At 38.9% G+C, this 18,725-nt stretch overlaps 1 protein-coding gene and 1 long non-coding RNA gene across 5 annotated transcripts in view; both read left to right on the forward strand.

The window, feature by feature from the left end:
• SSH2 (slingshot protein phosphatase 2) overlaps nucleotides 1–18,725 on the forward strand; it is a 291,139-nt gene that overhangs the window by 177,652 nt on the left and 94,762 nt on the right. The window lies entirely within an intron of this gene.
• Nucleotides 4,208–15,212, forward strand: LOC116552587. Its single transcript, XR_004269458.1, has 4 exons — nucleotides 4,208–4,573; nucleotides 8,932–8,941; nucleotides 12,786–12,791; nucleotides 15,201–15,212. It is a non-coding gene; the product is annotated as an uncharacterized LOC116552587 (long non-coding RNA).

The raw sequence follows: 18,725 nt of genomic DNA on the forward strand, positions 1-18,725 counted from the left end.
AAATGGTTTCTTTGTGAGTGTTGCTTTGCTTACTATGAGAATGCAGGTATTAAATTAAAAAACCAAAGGTACACCACAATTACTAGGGCCTTTTGTTGGGTTTTTTAATAGAAAGTCAATTAGATTAGATTCAGGTATTGCATATACTGACATTACCTTTTGGCCTATTAGGGTCCGATGGAGCATTAGGAAAGGCAAGTGATATTTGCATTATGATTAAGGCTAACACTTTAAATTGGCTTTTACTAAGTATTTGGCTAACTTCAGAATTGAGATACTACAAGTGTTTTCAGCCTGATTCAAAGTTTCCATTTTAGGAAATGTCCTTTAAGTTAGCAGTGGTCCTTACATATAGAGTTATTGAGAGACTGTAAGCTAAGCTATTGTCCTTATCCTCTAGTCTAGCAAAAGATTTTGTGCAGGACAGCCATATAATTTTCAGTGCCTGGTGCAAAGTGAAAAGGCAGGGCCTGTTGTTGTTCAGAAACAAGAATTTCAAGACAGCACCAGCAGAGCATTAAGCCAATTCTGGAACCCTTCAAGCACCAAACCCTGTACAGACCACAAGCGGATCCCTGACGGGGAGGTGAAGGTAAATAGATGGTGGATTTGATTAGAACTCTGCTACTTATTTACGTTATTCCTGAACCCCTGTTTTCTCTATTTTTTATCTTTCTATAAAATTTTTCTTGTTCTATCCTCTTGCCAAACTTGGAGACCCAGTAGGAAGAATTGGAAGTATGTATACTTAATTTTCTTAGTCCATGTGAGAACTTCTGCAAGAGCTGCTGTATTTTCTTGTGTTTGGCTGGTGTAGCAATTGAGATTAGAGTTTTGGTTTTAGGAAAGTGATTAATTTATTTAATTTAAAAATACATATACCACATTATAATTTTAAAAGCTCTTTCACAATTCATATAACATTTGATTCAAACAATTATGCTTTTGAAGCAGTTAATATTTTTTCCTCTCACCTTATAGATAAGAAAATTAGGCCTCAGAGAGGTTAAGAGACTTTCTCAAAGTCAGCCAGCTGGTAAGGGAAGTTCAAGCCCGTAACTTTTCTCACTATTTAATTCTGCCTTTATTGTTCTGCAAGATCAAAGGTAAGGTGGCAGAATATCTTGCTTTCTCAAGATCTACTTTATAAAATTTTTGCCAGTGTTCTGAGAATAACTGCTAGGTTATAATAAAAATGCAAGTTTTCACTTCTGTTATTTGCGGTAACCTTTGGAATAACTCTGTGTCGTAGTATTTCAGCATCATTTTAAAGGAACAAGACTGAGGTTCAAAGAGATTAAATGACTTGTTGAAGATGAAAGGGCAGTAACTGAAATCCAGGTCTTCTAACTTTGTATCCCATGCTTTTGTACTGCGCCTTATTTGCCCATAGGTAATTTCATTTCCCTACTTAGTAAATGTTCATTTATTTATTGGTCACCTACCATGTTCTAGGCACTAGGAATGCATCTGTGAACAAAAAAGACCAAGTCACAGCTCTTGGAACTTACATTACAGACTGTAAATAAATTACTGTAAATAAATAATTAGCTGATTAAATAACTCTCAAGAAAAGATAATGTAGGACAGAAAGAAAGCTGGGAGGGAGAGACTATTTTAGAGAAAATGGTCAGAAGACTGTTAAACTGTTACTTGAACCACAAACCAAAGTGTAGACATTTTATGTAAACGTATAAGTCAATTTTTAGATATATATAACAGATAATCTAAATAATATAAGGTCACTGCATTTATAGACACAATGACAATAGTTGAGTATTGTTAACTGTTACAAAAATTAGCCTTTGTAGTAACTGTTATACCTTAGAGTTAATCTCTTTTCTCATGTTGCGTGGATTATAAAATCAAGATCAGTAAAGCCCTAAATCTAGTCCTTTTCTTTCATGCTGAATCACTTACTGCATAAAGTAGTGTTTAATGTATTGGTGATCTTAGATTTCTCATACTGTTAGAAAATAAGTACTGTGATCAAGTGGCATGTTCTGGGTAGCTGTTGACATTTCTAGAGTATCCAACAGGTTCAGAGAAGTGTAAACTTAATTTGCTGGTCAGATTTAATTTTAATGAATTTCAAAATCTTATCCAAAATCCTTTATTATGCTAAAATCCTGTTATGTCTAGTACTGTTGGGCTTCAGTAAGTCAACTCTTACTTAATGCTTGGGAATCTTTGTAATATAGAATTTTTTTTTTTTTTTTTTGAGTCAGTCTCACTCTGTCACCCAAGCTGCAGTGTAATGGTACAGTCTCCGCTCACTGCCACCTCTACCTCCTGGGTTCAAGCAATTCTCCTGCCTTAGCCCCCTTAGTAGCTGGGTCTACAGGTGTGTGCCACCACACCTGGCTAATTTTTGTATTTTTAGTGGAGAGAGGGTTTCACCATGTTGGCCATGCTGGTCTCAAACTCCTGATCTCATGATCTGCCCGCCTCGGCCTCCCAAAGTGCTGGAATTACAGGCATGAGCCAACATACCTGACATTTTTCTTTTCTTTCTTTCTTTCTTTTTTTTTTTTTTTTTTTTTGAGGCACTAACTCCTGACCTCAAGTTATCTGCCTGCCTTGGCCTCCCAAAGTGCTGGGATTACAGGCGTGAGCCACCTCGCCCAGCCAATTTTTTTTTTTTTATTTTATTTATTTATTTTTTTGAGATGGAGTCTTGCTCTGTCACCCAGGCTGGAGTGCAGTGACACAGTCTCAGCTCACTGCAACCTCTGCCTCCCAGGTTCAAGCAATTCCCCTGTCTCAGCCTCCTGCATAGCTGGGATTACAGGCGTTCACCACCATGCCCAGCTAATTTGTGTATTTTTTGTAGAGACAGGGTTTCACCCTGTTTGGCAGGCTGGTCTTGAATTCCTGACCTCAGGTGATCTGCCCGCCTCAGCCTCCCAAAGTGCTGGGATTACAGGCATCAGACACTGCACCTGGCCCTGTAGTGTGCTTTAAAATGAGAGTCCACAGTATTAACAGAAGAACTGGTGAAACTCCCATTCATTGTGTTCCCTGTGGTTTCAAAATTAAGGCCAAGCGTAAGTCATTCACTATTTGCCTCTTGTTAAAGGTGAGCTGTTATCTGCTAAAAAGTGAGGGGTAATAGTGGGCAGGCTATTAATTCTCACCTACTCATAATTTCTTTAGGGCATTTACCAGGTTCCTTTAGTCTAGAGTTTTGGACCAAGAAATTCATGAATACACTGAAATAATATGAAAATCTGTGCCTATATAGAAGTAGAGCATTAATTTTTTTCTGGAGGAAAAGGCCATAGCTTTCATCAGATTCTTCTCAAAGGAATCTAATGATCTTCCCCTAGCATCCCCCCACCTCCAGTTATGAACCTTGAATAGACTGCTTTAGGTATTTGATTTAGAAATCCAAGTAAACTCTTTTTAAGCGTTTTGAACTTACCTATGAGATTTGTTTATCCAGTTTTAAACAATCACTCATGATTTCCCCAGGCTGAAAGAATTTGAGCTAATGTTTTCTCTCTATTGAGAAGGGTTATGCAGCCTTTTGAATACCCTCTCCTTCTTAATAATCTTTGAGTAGATATTCCAAGAATTGTATTTGCTTAAAGAAAATTGGAATATTATAATAAAGTCTGAATGTTTGTGTTTCTCAGCACAACCTATCTGGTAATAAAATGAAGTGATATTAGGGTAAAATATTTCTAGTGCTTCAACTATTCCAGGGAGGCAAAAAGATTTAAGGTTGTTACTCTCAAGAAAAAATTGAGAGGCAGTAGGAGAGTTTCTAATTGCTTTTAATATAGGTACCTATTGAATTATTATAAAGAGATTGTGAGGAGGTTTGGGGATGAAGACCACTGCCCTAGGCTTAGATATTTAGTGGAATGAATGTGCTATTTAACTGTTTGTGCACTGAGGGCCAAGAATTCAACCCATAAAGTCATTCTTTGCTACTAAGACTGATTTCTGCAGCCTGTCATGCATAGTTATGAATTTTTGGAAGTGTGCCATTTTTGCCTCCTTGCCATTTGTCTATTTGTGCTGGGAAAAATTTCTGGGCTTTCTTTTATCTCTTAGAAATTAAATACCCTAGTGAAACCCCGTTTCTCCTAAAGGTATAAAAAAATTAGCTGGGCTTGGTGGCTTGCGCCTGTAATCCCAGCTACTCGGGAGCTGAGGCAGGAGAATCGCTTGAACCCAGGAGGCGGAGGTTGCAGTGAACCAAGATGCACCATTGCACTCCAGCCTGGGCAACAGAGCAAGGCTCCATCTCAAAAAAAAAAACAAGAAAGAAAGAAATTAAACACCCTATGAAGAAGAAATTTATATATCTTAGAATTTTTTCTTCCAAAGGGATTATTTCAGCTTTTCAGTATCAATTGAGAATATTTAGGTAGACATTTTTCATTAGTGTTTTTAATACAGAAGAAACAATATGAGATTTTTCAAAATCCATCCTTTTTAAAGTATTGAACTGTGAATTATTTATACAATTTTTGGTTTAGAAGTAAATATTGGAAAATGAATACCTAAATGTATATAAGCTGTATGTTAAGTTTCTGTTTGGTAACTATTATTTAAATATGAAGTAGAAGGTAAGACATTCAAAATATTACCTTTTTAGCATTAACTGCTGATTTGAAAAAAAAATGTACAACAGATTCCATAATCCTCTTCAGTGACACTAGAAAAACTTTGGGGAAACGTCTAACATCTGCTTAACTTTCCTGTGGTAGACATTTCATAATTGCAACATGCAGTTTCTTTGACTGAAGATAAACATTTCTATTTGTTATACTTACATTTCAGAAGTATGTTTACTGCATTCTTTCAATGTATTTCAGTTTTTTTCCCTGACAAGTTGAGGAGGTTCCAAAAATATCTGGTTGTTACTGGGGTTTTCTTAGCTTCCTCTTAGGGGCAACTGTTGTGCCTGACTCACTTCAACACAATCTTTATTAGAAAATCTATGTTCACAAGATTAGCTTTTGTTTTGTTTTTTATTTGTTTGCTTGTTTTTGATAAATCTATAAGTGAGCTCGTCCCCATTTTGTTCTTCCTTTGCTGAATGCTGGATCCAGGAAACTGTCAACTAGAGGACTGCTGGAAGACTCTCTCCAGCTAGATCTTAGTGTTATTGATATAACAATGATTCCCAGGTTGAAAACCTATTTTTTCCAGTTCTCAGGAGACTAAACTGCTAAACGTTTTACCCCATTGACCTGGGCAGCTCTTGTCTCTGGCTAAGGTGTGGCAAGCAGTCCTGGCAAGTGAGTTACCTGAAAGATATTTGCTTTAGGCATGACTGTACCAGAGTTATGTGTTATAGAGATTGCTCAGTGCATATTAGAAATTATACATTTATCGGCCGGGCGCAGTGGCTCACGCCTATAATCCCAGCACTTTGGGAGGCCGAGGCGGGTGGATCACGAGGTCAAGAGATCGAGACCATCCTGGTCAACATGGTGAAACCCCGTCTCTACTAAAACTACAAAAAATTAGCTGGGCATGGTGTCGCGTGCCTGTAATCCCAGCTACTCAGGAGGCTGAGGCAGGAGAATTGCCTGAACCCAGGAGGCGGAGGTTGCGGTTAGTCGATATCGCGCCATTGCACTCCAGCCTGGGTAACAAGAGCAAAACTCTGTCTCGAAAAAAAAAAAAAAAGAAAGAAATTATACATTTATCTATTCAGGATGAAATAAAATTGATCATTGGTTTTTCTGTTGGTTTCTAAGGAACACATCAATACAGTTTTTATGTTAGTGTCTTTCCACCTCAACTGAGGTAATGACTCCACTGTTCTGAGCCTAAGCCTGAGTCTCCTTCTATCTTTAATGGGTGTGCATACCTTGCCTAAATATAGTGAGGTGTGAACTTGGCTGATACATAGAGAGAGACAGTAAAATGACCTTAGCCGGCCTCCATATCTACTGTTAGAATTATATTTAAAGAATAGGAATGCTGTTTTCGTTCTGCTTATAGGCTGAAATACTGTTTCCAGCTGCTCTGTTTCTTTAGGTAAAAAGTTTTTGCAGTAGACCAAAAAATTATTTTAAAAGCTGTAGTGAATTACTTCAGAAAGTAGGCATAAGTTAATTCCACATGAAAACATGTCTGAAGGGTGGTTTCTGTTTCTATTTCATTGTCCAGAATTTAACATTTATTCCAAATGTGAAAAGTAAAAGCTTTTCATGTACCTTGTGTTCTTTAGAATAATAATTTGCATTTATATTATCCTGGTGCTTGCTACTTTTTAGAACACTCCTGCAAACTTTTGCCTACTAAGAAGAAAGATAATATTTTATCCCCAGGTATGTAAGACAAGGTAGATATCATTAATTTAGTTTTACAAATGAAGAAACTCAGATATAGAGAGGTAAAATTACTTTTCTAGGTGATTAAGTGAATCAGGAATACAGCCAATGCAGGAGATATCACTTCACCACACTTTAGCTCAGGCGTCTGTCTTTTACCCTCTTGTGTGAGAGTAAAATCACCCAAGAAGGCTCTCTTTTATGAGAATTTCTGTGGAAGAAATTCTCCTTCCCATCCCTTTCTTTTTTAATTGACCAACACTGGGGTTGTTCAGTGAGGGGGTTGGAGGATTCTATTTGCAGAAAAATTTTCCAGTGGAAGCAAGAATCCAGTGAACGAACAAATTAATCATTTGATTACTAAATAAGGTTTAGTACCCTATGGGGTCTGAACAGTCACACTTGTAGAAAAGCCCAGCCCATTGTGACATAACCTTTTTTTTTTTTTTTTTTTTCTCGAGAAGGAGTTTTGCTCTGTCACCCAGGCTGGAGTGCAATGGTGCAATCTCGGCTCACTGCAACCTCCACCTCCCAGGTTCAAGCGATTCTTCTGCCTCAGCCTCCTGAGTAGCTGGGATTACAGGCTTGCACCACCAAGCCCAGCTAACTTTTTTTTTTTTTTTTTTTTTTTTTTTTTTTTTTTTTAGAGACGGGGTTTCACCATGTTGGCCAGGCTGGTCTTGAACTCCTGACCTCATGATCCTCCTGCCTTGGCCTCTCAAAGTGCTGGGCTTACAGGTGTGAGCTACTGTGCCCAGCGTGGCATAACCTTTAGAGGCATTCTTTAAGAATTACTTCTTCTGCCGGGTGCAGTGGCTCACGCCTGTAATCCCAGCACTTTGGGAGGCCCAGGCAGGTGGATCACGAGGTCAAGAGATCGAGACCATCCTGGTCAACATGGTGAACCCCCGTCTCTACTAAAAATATCAAAAATTAGCTGGGCATGGTGGCGCGTGCCTGTAATCCCATCTACTCAGGAGGCTGAGGCAGGAGAATTGCTTGAACCCAGGAGGTGGAGGTTGCGGTGAGCCGAGATCGCGCCATTGCACTCCAGCCTGGGTAACGAGCGAAACTCCGTCTCAAAAAAAAAAAAAATTACTTCTGCTATGAAAAGCAGAAGTATTTTTGCTTATGTAATGCTGTAGAAACATGATGATCTTATGTTTAATAGAGTGCTTTTAAGGTACCCAGTGATAATCTCCCAAAATAATTAACTTTAAGAATTGATAATATGAGGAAATGAGAGCTGGATTGTCTTACCCCATATTATTTAATTAATTAGTGACAGAACAAGAACTCCAGGTCACCTATCAATTCCATGTTTTTCCTGTCCACCTTTAAATGTTTCCCTGAACAGGTGAGATACTACCCTTATCTTGTGTAAATGGAGAAAATGCCTAAAATGCTAAAACTCACTCAAGTGAAATGTGATTAGCAAATCCTGCTCAGTGGCATCATAGCCAGCCAAGTGTGTACCTACTGTTTACTGCCTCTACCAAGTCAATGAAAACATGATCTGAGAACTGTAAGTCCATTTATGGAAAGGTTTGATTTAGAGAGGTTTTGAAGTTGCAGTGACGAGCCCCTTTTCAAATGGCTGTATTCTGAATGTAACAGTCACCTTATTATATTTTTCATCATATTTTATTTTCATATCTTTTTAAAATCTTAAAAAACATTTTGTGGGTACATAGTAGGTATATATATATATGAGGTATAAGAGGTATTTTGATACAGGTATGCAATGTGTAATAATCACATTAGGCTGGGTGCAGCAGCTCATGCCTGATTCCAGCACTTTGGGAGGCTGAGGCAGGCAGATCACTTGAGCCCAGCCTGGGCAATGTGGTGAAACACTATCTCTACAAAAAATACCAAAAACATTAGCCAAGTGTGGTGGCACACATCTGTAGTCCCAGTTATGTGGGAGACTGAAGTGAGATGATTACTGAGCCCTGGAGGTCAAGGCTACAGTGAGCCATGATCATGCCACTGTACTCCAGCCTGCGTGACAGAGTAAGACCTTGCCTCAAAAAAAAAAAAAAAAAAAAAAAATTTTACATCAGAGTAAATAGAGTATCTGTCACCTCCAGCATTTTCCCTTTCTTTGTGTTACAAAATTTTTTTTTTTTTTGAGACAGGGTCTTGCTTTGTCACCCAAGCTGGAGTAAACACAGCACACTGCAGCCTCAATCTCCTAGGTTCAAGCAATCCTCCTGCCTCAGCCTCCCAAGTAGCTGGAACCATAGGCATATGCTACCACACTCGACTAACTTTTTGTGTTTTTAGTAGAGATGGGCTTTTACCATGTTACCCAGACTGGTCTGGAACTCCTGAGCTCAAGCCCTCTGCCCACCTTGGTCTTGCCCAAAGTGCTGGGATAACAGTTGTCAGCCACTGTGCCCGGCCTCTTACTTATTTTAAATGTACAATAAATTATTGTTGACTTTAGTCACCCTGTTGTGCTATCAAATACTAGATCTTCTTTGTTCTAACTATATTTTTGTACCCATTAACCATCCCCACCTCTTCTCCACACCTACTAACCTTGCCTGTCTTTGGTAACCATCATTCTACTCCCTATCTCCGTAAGTTCAATTGTTTTAATTTTTAGCTCCCACAAATAAGTGAGAATATGTGAAGTTTGTCTTTCTGTACCTAGCTTATTTCACTTGCCATAATGACCTCCAGTCCATCCATGTTGTTGCAAAAGACAGGATCTCATTCTTTTTATGGCTGAATAGTAGTACTCCATTGTATAAATGTACCACATTTTCTTTATTCATTCATCTATTGATAGACACAAGTTACTTCCAAATCTTGGCTATTGTGAATAGAGCTGCAATGAATATGGAAATACAGATATCTCTTTATATACTGATTTCCTTTCTTTTGGGTGTATGCCCAGCAATGGGATTGGTGGATCAGATGGTAGTTCTGTTTAGTTTTTTGAGAAACTTCTAAACTGTTCTCCACAGTGGTTGTACTAATTTACATACCTGCCAACAGCGTATGAGGGTTCCCTTTTCTCCACATCCTCACCAGCATTTATTATAGCCTGTCTTCTGGATTAAAGCCATTTCAACTGGGATAAGATTATATCTTATTGTAGTTTTGGTTTGCATTTCTCTGATGATCAGTCATGTTGAGTGCCTTTTTTCATATATCTGTTTGCCATTTGTATGTTGTCTTTTGAGAAATGTCTATTCAGACCCTTTGCCCATTTTAAAATCAGATTATTAGATTTTTTTCTCTAGAGAGTTGTTTGAGCTTCTTATATTAATCTGGCTAGCAATCCCTTGTCAGATGGGTAGTTTATAGATTTTTTTTTTTTTTTTTTTTTTTTTGAGACGGAGTCTTGCTCTGTTGCCAGGCTGGAGTACAGTGGCGCGATGTCGCCTCACTGCAACCTCCATCTTCCAGGTTCAAGCAATTCTACTGCCTCAGCCTCCCCAGTACTGGGACTACAGGCTCGTGCCACCACACCCAGCTAATTTTTGCATTTTTAGTAGAGATGGGGTTTTGCCATGTTGGCCAGGATCTCCTGACCTTGTCATCCACCTGCCTCGGCCTCCCAAAGTGTTGGGATTACAGGCAGGAGCCATCATGCCCAGCCTGTTTATAGATATTTTTTCCAGTTCTGTGTGTTGTCTCTTTACTTTGTTGTTTCCTTTGCTGTGCAGAAGCTTTTTAACTTGACATGATACTGTTTGTCCATTTTTGCTTAGGTTATCTGTGTTTTGGGGGTATTAATCAAGAAGTCTTTGCCCAGTTCAATGTCCTGGAGAGTTTCCCCAGTGTTTTCTTGGCGTGGTTTCATAGTTTGAGGTCTTAGATTTAAGTATTTCTCTTTTGATTTGACTTTGTATATGGTGAGTAATGGAGGCTAGTTTCACTCTTCTGCATATGGACATCCAGTATTTCCGATATCATTTATTGAAGAGACTGTCCTTTCCCCAATGGATGTTCTTGACACTTTTGTTGAAAATGAGTTCACTGTGGATACATGGATTTGTTTCTGAATTCTCTGTTGTATCACATTGGTGTATGTGTATCTTTTTATGCCATTATCATGCTGTTTTGGTTACTGTAGTTCTGTAATATAATTTGAAGTCAGATAATGTGATTTCTCCAGTTTTGTACCTTTTGCTTAGGATGGTTTTGGCTGTTCTGGGTATGTTGTGGTTCCATATAAATTTTAGAATTCTTTTTTTATTTCTATGAAGAATGCCATTGGTATTTTGATAGGGAGTACATTGAACCTCTAGATTGCTTTGGTAGTATAGACATTTTCACAATATTGATTCTTTTAATTCATGACCATGGAATATCTTTTCATTTTTTGGTGTCCTCTTCAATTTCTTTCACCTGTGTTTTATAGTTTTCGTTATAGAGATTGTTCACTTCTTTGGTTAATTCCGAGGTATTAAATTTTATGTGTGACTATTGTAAATGGGATTACTTTTTAAATTACTTTTTCAGATTGTTTGCTGTTGGGATATAGAAATGCTACTGATTTTTGTATGCTGATTTTATATCTCGCAATTTTACTGAATTCGTTTATCAGTTCTAATAGTTTTTTGGTGGAGTCTTTCGGTTTTTTCTAATATAAGATTATATCATCTGGCTGGGCACAGTGGCTCATGCCTGTAATCCCAGAACTTTGGGAGGCTGGGGTGAGTGAATCACATAAGGCTAGAAGTTCGAGACCACACTCAGCTAATTTTTGTATTTTTAGTAGAGAAGGGGTTTCATGATGTTGGCCAGGCAAGTCTCAAACTCCTGGCCTCTTGTGATCTGCGCACCTTGGCCTCCCGAAGTGCTGGGATTTCAGGTGTGAACAATCGTGCCCAGCCTGCAAACAAGGATAATTTGACTTACTTCTTTCCGATTTGGATGCCCTTTGTTTCTTTTCTTGTCTGATTGCCCTGGCTGGGACTTCTAGCACTGTGTTGAATAACAGTGGTAAAAGTGGGCATGCTTGTCATGTTCTAGATCTTAGAGGAAGGGTTTTCAGTTTTACCTCATTCAGTGACATAGTAGCTGTGGGTTCTAACATCTTTTTAAGTGTTACAATCCCATTTATAGAAGAGAGGTAGGAAGTAAAGTCAATCACCTATAAAACATGACACCTTTTCTGTGGTTAAAATGTATATTGGATCAAATCTTATTCTCTGGACTTCACCAGTTTTTTCCTTGGGATAGCCTGTGGTTCATCTTTAATATAAATTCTCTTTTTATTCTCCAGCAGCTATGTTTTATACAACTATTGATTTTAGAAGTGGGGAAATTCAAGTTCCTGAATACTGCCTTCTCATAGATATTCGTTAACAATGAATTACTTGGCCGGGCGAGGTAGCTCATGCCTATAATCCCAGCACTTTGGGAGGCTGAGGCGGGCAGATCATGAGGTCAAGAGATCAAGACCATCCTGGCCTACATGGTGAAACCCCATCTCTACTAAAAAATACAAAAATTAGCTGGGCGTGGTGGCGCGCGCCTGTGGTCCACAGCTGCTTGGGAGGCTGAGGCAGGAGCATTGCTTGAACCCAGGAGGCAGAGGTTGCAGGTTGCAGTGAGCCCAGCTTGCGCCACCGCCCTCCAGCCTGGCACCTGGTGACAGAGCGAGACTCTGTCTCAAATAATAATAATAATAATAATAAATTACTTAATTGAGCTGAGAGTCAAAGAAATTTATCATTACCTGCTTGCCAGTTCTTCACTAATATCCTTTTTTTTAAAGAAAGAAAGAAAGAGAAAGAATAATAATAAAAAAAAAAGAATGAAGGAGAGGAAGAAAGAAGAAGAGGAAGGGGGCGAGAGAACGGGGGTGTTGCTTTATTGCCCAGGCTAGAATGCAGTCTAAAAATGGGTATGCCTATAATTGTGCTTAATAATGGAGACATGAAAAAATAAGGGAAGAAAATAACAAACAAGCAGCCAACCAATATTTCATTTAAACCTGTAAGTAGGTGTGATGTGGTACTGATAAGAGTGTGTATTTTGTGTATTTAAAGTGGAGAGTTCTATCAATGTTAATTAAGTTTACTTGTTCCGGATCTGAGTTCAAGTCCTGGATATCGTTGTTAATTTTCTGTCTCATTGATCTGTCTAATATTGATGTTGAAGTCTCCCACTATTATTGTGTGGGAGTCTAAGTCTCTTTATTATAAGTCTTATATATCTGGGTATTCCTGTATTGGGTGCATATATATTTAGGATCTTTAGCTCTTCTTGTTGTATAATAATATCCTATTTTTTTATTATACAAATATCCTTTGTATAATAATATCCTATTATAATGTAATACAGATGAATTTGTAAAATTCACTTGTCTTCTTTTGATCAAAGCTGGCTTCAGATTTCTGATTCATCTTTTCCTTGTTACTGTGTTCAGGAAACTGAGCTTTCTTTGTCTGTTATTGGTTTAAAATGGTAGTTCCAGAACTTATCTGCATTATTGTTCATTTGACTAGAGCCCATCAGTATATTGTCATATCCATTGAATGGGGGATAAGGAAGGAGGGAAGTCCTTTGTGTAAAAGCATTCTTTTCAGCTGTTCCTCCCTAATGCTGTAAGTTTGGTGCCTGGCAGGAAATGATACAGACATGTGTGATAACGCAGTGACATGAGGAAGAATTGCCTGTAAGCTTCCCTGGCTTGTCCAGGATGATTGGCTGGCAGCTGGTAGATAGGTTAAGGGAGATTTGATATCTAAATCCAAGGATTCACAAGTATACCTTAAGAGATGATTGAGATGATGGAAAAAACCTATTTTGAGAAAAAACCTATTTGGGTAAAGGCAGATGGTATGAAAGGGAATAGCCATGTAAATATAGACTTCTTTTTTGACCCTACTGGGTGACTCTTAAAGTCTTGCAATTTTTTAAAGGCAAGGACCTGTCAGAAGAATCAAGAACTTCAAAGAAAAACATTCTTTATGAATGCAAGGGGTTTTCACATATCAAAACATTTCTCCGGTTTTTCTTATAATTTGAATTTCTTCAGGGAGTAAGTTTACCATTACACTAAAAAATAAACTAGACAAATAACCCCCATGGTATCTATCTTCTCTTTATTCTTATTAGCTCAGATCAGACTACCCTTGTTTCTTGCCTGGAATACCAAAGTGACATCTATCTCCCTTTTTTAAGTTTCACCCCTCTTCCAATCCATTCTTAATATTGTAGTTGGAGGAATCTTTCTAGAAATGCAACTCTGGCTCTCTGTTAGCCTCGGAATGAAGTCCAGATTCCTTAGCAAGCCATAGAAAACCCTTCTAAATCTGTGCCCTGCTTACCTCTCCCCATCTTTACTGAAGCCCTCTCTCCACTGTTTCACCATACAATAGGATTGAAATTGTTCTCTGTCTCTGACCAGATCTTGACACATGCTGCTCCTCTGCCTGAAACATCCTTTCAGGCAGTCTCGAACTCCTGACCTCCTGATCCACCCGCCTCAGCCTCCCAAAGTGCTGGGATTACAGGTGTGAACTGCTGTGCCCAGCCACATGTGTCTTTATAGTAGAATGATTTATAATCCTTTGGATGTATACCCAGTAATGGGATTTACCGGCTTTTATAAAAGTTCATCGCTGTATTTCAGTGCCTTGAATGGGACCTGCTACATAATAAGTGCTCAATAAATACCTATTGAATGAAATCTATGATGTATTCTTGAAAAGTTTTCAAACCAAAAATTTCTGAATCAATTAGAGTACCTTTTAAAAAATTTACCGAATTCAGGTCCTTAGAATAGGCTTTTTGTGTGGGTTTTTTTTGTTTGTTTGTTTTGTTTTTTTTCTGAGACAGAGTTTCGCTCTTCTTACCCAGACTAGAGTGCAATGGCGTGATCTTGGCTGACTGCATCCTCCGCCTTCTGGGTTCAAGCGATTTTCCTGCCACAGCCTCCCAAGTAGCTGGGATTGCAGGCCTGTGCCACCATGCCCAGTTAATTTTTGCATGTATTACACCTTTGAGTTAAAATCTGTATCTGGTTGATTAATTTGTAATTTGGTCTGTTGTAGCTTTCTGCTGTTACCAACAGGAAAATGTGGGTCCTGCGAACTATGTGGAATTAAGTGAGTGATGAGAATTCGCAGTTTAGGTAGCTTTAGCCTAACAAATTCATATAAACCTACAGATGATCAGCTCTGTCATCAAGTTAGTAGGAAGAGGAACTTGTATAAGACCTAGGAGAGGCTACTGTGCCTAAACAAGAGGTTTCCCAAGTCTTTTGTAGTCAGCTTGCCCAGAAGGTAGATGTATGGCAGTATCCCATACAACACACCCAACTTCTCAGAAAAGGGAAGTTTAAGACAGAATACCAAATAGAACTTTGCAAGCAAGTTGAAAGTTCTTTTTCAAGTGGAATAAGTTCCCCCAGCATGAAGCCTGATTGAAGGCTGCAAACAGGAACAAATAAGGCAGCCTTTCCTGTGGTTTGTATGACAAATGTGGGCTTTCTCACCTGCCAGAAGAGCTGCCCTACTCCCCACCCCAGAACCACTTTGGTCCTTTATAAAAATTGAAAACACAGAATAATATCATTTCAGAAAATTTTCAAAAATAGAAAATATTACCCACAATGTTAAGATCGTTACTAAGAGCCATTTCCATTCCTGCCGTGTTACCTTCCCGTTCTTTACATGCACCAGAGAAAAGGTTTTGTAATATCTTTCATACTTTATTATCTTCCAAAGTGTGCTTGAGTCTTCAGCATCCCTATTACCATTTTCAGATCACATTCATTAAGCACTATGTACACAGCGTTACATCAGGCACTATATAAAGCAGTGTGAATGGCAATTTCCCTTCATTGCGTTACATGCAAGAGCAAACAACATAGGCCTAGGAGTATTCATTTAACTAAACAGAAAGTTAAAAATATATCAAAGCAAGGCAGTAGAGCAGGTGAACCACTGTATTATCTTTGCTTTTACGTGCGTTTTCTGTACATGATAAGCTTTTTTATTTGGAATTGGAAGATGAAGGGAGGATTGGGGCAATTTGTATCTCACTCAGATTTTTATACGGTATATTATACCATATCTCATCTCCCACAGGGATGGGATATCTTGCATAGAGCTAAGTAGTGCTACTGACAGAGAACCTCAGTTACTTAAGTGGAGACGTAGGGGCAACTTAAATTCTCCTCATCTGAGTTATAGACATTGCCAATGGCAAAACATTTCAGGCAGAGGGGTAGCTCATAAATGAGGAACTTAATGTAAGAAACGATTAGTTCTTCGGCCCTGCGGCTTCTAGTTGTTGGTTTCTTCACAGTTCACTTTCTCTCAGGCTCCACCCCTCTCTCACTGCAGAGAAGAACTTGTTGACAGCAGCTCTGCTTTCTCAAGTCTTGCACAAAGGCAGATGTCTGAAAATTTAGCTTACGCAAAACATCTGTGTGCTTGACTCTGTTCCCACGGTTTGTTTTTCTGTACTGCCCCTCCCCATTTTTTGGTCTTTTTTAAAAACTGAAAATACAGTATAACATCATTTAAGAAAATTTCAAAAAGAAAAAAATCACCTACAATATTACTGTCCTTACTGAGAGCTATTTTCATTCCTGCCATGTTATCTTCCCATACATAGCTTTTTGCCTAGTTATGTCCTTTGTCTTAAGCAGAAGTTCAGATACTTTGTCATAGCCGCTTCCCTGTTTTTTTCCTGGCATTATCTTTTGGTTTTTGGTCTTGAGTTACAGAAAGGGCATTGCAGCTTATCAATCCCTGTCAATGAGTCCTTATTTTTATTTTCCTTTCTGACTTTTAGAACCTAAGTACTCTCATATTTAGAGTATGGCTGAGATCCAACTTTTTATTTTTTATTTATTTATTTTTTTGAGACGGAGTTTCACTCATGTTACCCAGGTTGGAGTGCAATGGCGCGATCTCGGCTCACTGCAACCTCCACCTCCTGGGTTCAGGCAATTCTCCTGCCTCAGCCTCCTGAGTAGCTGGGATTACAGACACACACCACCATGCCCAGCTAATTTTTTGTATTTTTAGTAGAGACGGGGTTTCACCATGTTGACCAGGATGGTCTCGATCTCTTGACTTTGTGATTCACCCGCCTCGGCCTCCCAAAGTGCTGGGATTACAGGCTTGAGCCACCGCGCCCGGCGAGATCCAACTTTTTAAAAGTAACGTATGTGTATAGGATTTCTTAATATGTAAAAACTGCTGTTGTAAATAACTTATTTATTTATTTATTTACTTATTTATTTTGAGACAGAGTCTCGTTCTGTCACCCAGGCTGGGCGGTGCAGTCTTGGCTCACTGCAACCTCTGCCTCCTGGGTTCAAGCAGTTCTCTGCCTGAGCCTCCTGAGTAGCTGGGATTACAGGAGCCCACCACCATGCCCAGCTAATTTTTGGGGTTTTGTTTGTTTGTTTGTTTGTTTGAGATGGAGTCTCTCTCTGTCACCAGGCTGCAGTGCCAGAGTTCGGTGGTGCATCTCAGCTCACTGAACCTTCAGTTCCCTGGTTCAAGCGATTCTGCTGCCTCAGCCTCCCGAGTAACTGGGATTACAGGCATGTGCCAGTACGCCCAGCTAATTTTTGTATTTTTAGTAGGGATGGGCTTTCACCATGTTAGCCAGGATGGTCTCAATCTCCTGACCTCGTGATCCACCCGCCTCAGCCTCCCAAAGTGCTGGGATTACAGGCGTGAGCCACTGCGCCCAGCCTTACAAATTACATTGACTTTCAAGAAACATTACAATGCTCACTCAAGGACAGCCTCATTTAGAAAAAACATGTCTACACTTTTCTGCCCTTTGTTGAGTTGAAAGCCTCATTTCTCCCAATACCTGACTAATCTTGTTAGTAACAGTGTTTCACTTGTAACTGGTTGTCTGTCTGTTCAGAGCTTACCCTTTGTCTTCTTAAGGGTGAATAAGGACACATCCATGTCTCCTCATTATTTTCCTTTTCTTGTTTGACAAAAAGAACAAAATGGCCCATGTTTCCTTGTTTTGGTAGAAAGTTTGCTATTGAATATCTTCAGCCATCTTCCTTTCAGAAACCATAATCCCCTATACTTAGACATTTGAAGGGTGGACCTGTGGTGGGTAGGGTCCCCTGATGACTTAGGAAGTCTGCAGGACTTACATACAGCTTTGCTAGCTGTCTTACTGTGTGAGAAAACAAAAGACTCTCAGAATTGTAGCTTTCCTTCCAATCATTGCAGAGAAATTTTGCCTTTAGTAGTAAAACTGGTGGTTAAAAGTGTTTCCTTTTTCCCTTGTTTTCCTGGGCCCTAAGTTGCCATTGGGGTAAGATATGGGACCTAGCTCAACCAAGACCTGAAAGCAATCCAGGACGCAAGTATGGGGTTGTACTGCAATGTCTGTTCCTACACTAGAGCAAATATATAATGAATCTTAACTTCTTTCCTCCAATACATTTAAAACACATATGAAAATTAAATTTACTCTTGGATCATTTTGGTTAAGATAGTTTTCTCTTTTTCTAAACCCTAACTAAAATGTTTGGAATTACCATTATTTCACACTGCACGTAGAGTTCTGCAAAATACTACTGTGTGATCTCTTTGTCCCCAGCTCTCCAAGAGCTGTGGATCATTGTGTCTTCATGAATTTACTTTAAAATGTGCATTTAGTGAATTTGAACTGTTAAACATTGGATTGGACATCAAGAAAGCTCAGTAAATTAAATTTGCAAGAAACCAGTAGAGTGAATTTTTCATCTGTAACGGTGGTACAATTCTGTAGTGATTCAGTAAGGGAAAAAAAGTAGGAAGCAGGGAACATTGGATTGGTGAAAAATTGTGAGGTAATTAAGGATAGTGACTTCTACTTGCTTTCTCTTTTCCCTTTCCCTTGACAGCTCTACATTGTCCTTTGGACTTTGGCTTTTGCTATTTTTTTCTCCTCCTCCTATTCGTCTCCCTCCTGATCCTCCTCCTTCATCATCATTAATGTTGTTGTTGTTATTATTATTTACAAAAGTTAACTGCTTTTGCAAGTGTCAGAACCTAAGCACTGGCAGCAGTGCCCTTCCTAGATTTCATTTGTGCATTAGTGGATGGCCGAAGGGATCTATAATATGCATTTAAACAGTTACAAAAAGAAGAATTTGCCCAGGGACTTTAAAAAGTCAGGCAGTCCAGTGATGGTAAAGAAAACCAGGCAGTAGATTTAAAAGAGATTCAACATACTTTGTCATGCCTTTCTCTATTTCCTGTAGTTTGATATTTGGGAACTAGTAACTTTGAGGAACTTTTAAGAGGTCCTACTGGCAACGTATTTTTTATGTTTAGCCTAGAAAGGTAGAAAACAACTATGGAAAAGATGGTTTGATAAGGAAAATTGATAAACTGGTATTTCACACATGGAGTTCACTTTTTGTGGCCAGTGAATTTTGAGAATTACTTGTAAGGCTGCAATAAAGTAGCACTG

This window comes from Sapajus apella, unplaced genomic scaffold (assembly GCF_009761245.1).
Source record: "Sapajus apella isolate SASKATOON/1434 unplaced genomic scaffold, GSC_monkey_1.0 scaffold12, whole genome shotgun sequence".
Taxonomy (NCBI): Eukaryota; Metazoa; Chordata; class Mammalia; order Primates; family Cebidae; genus Sapajus; species Sapajus apella.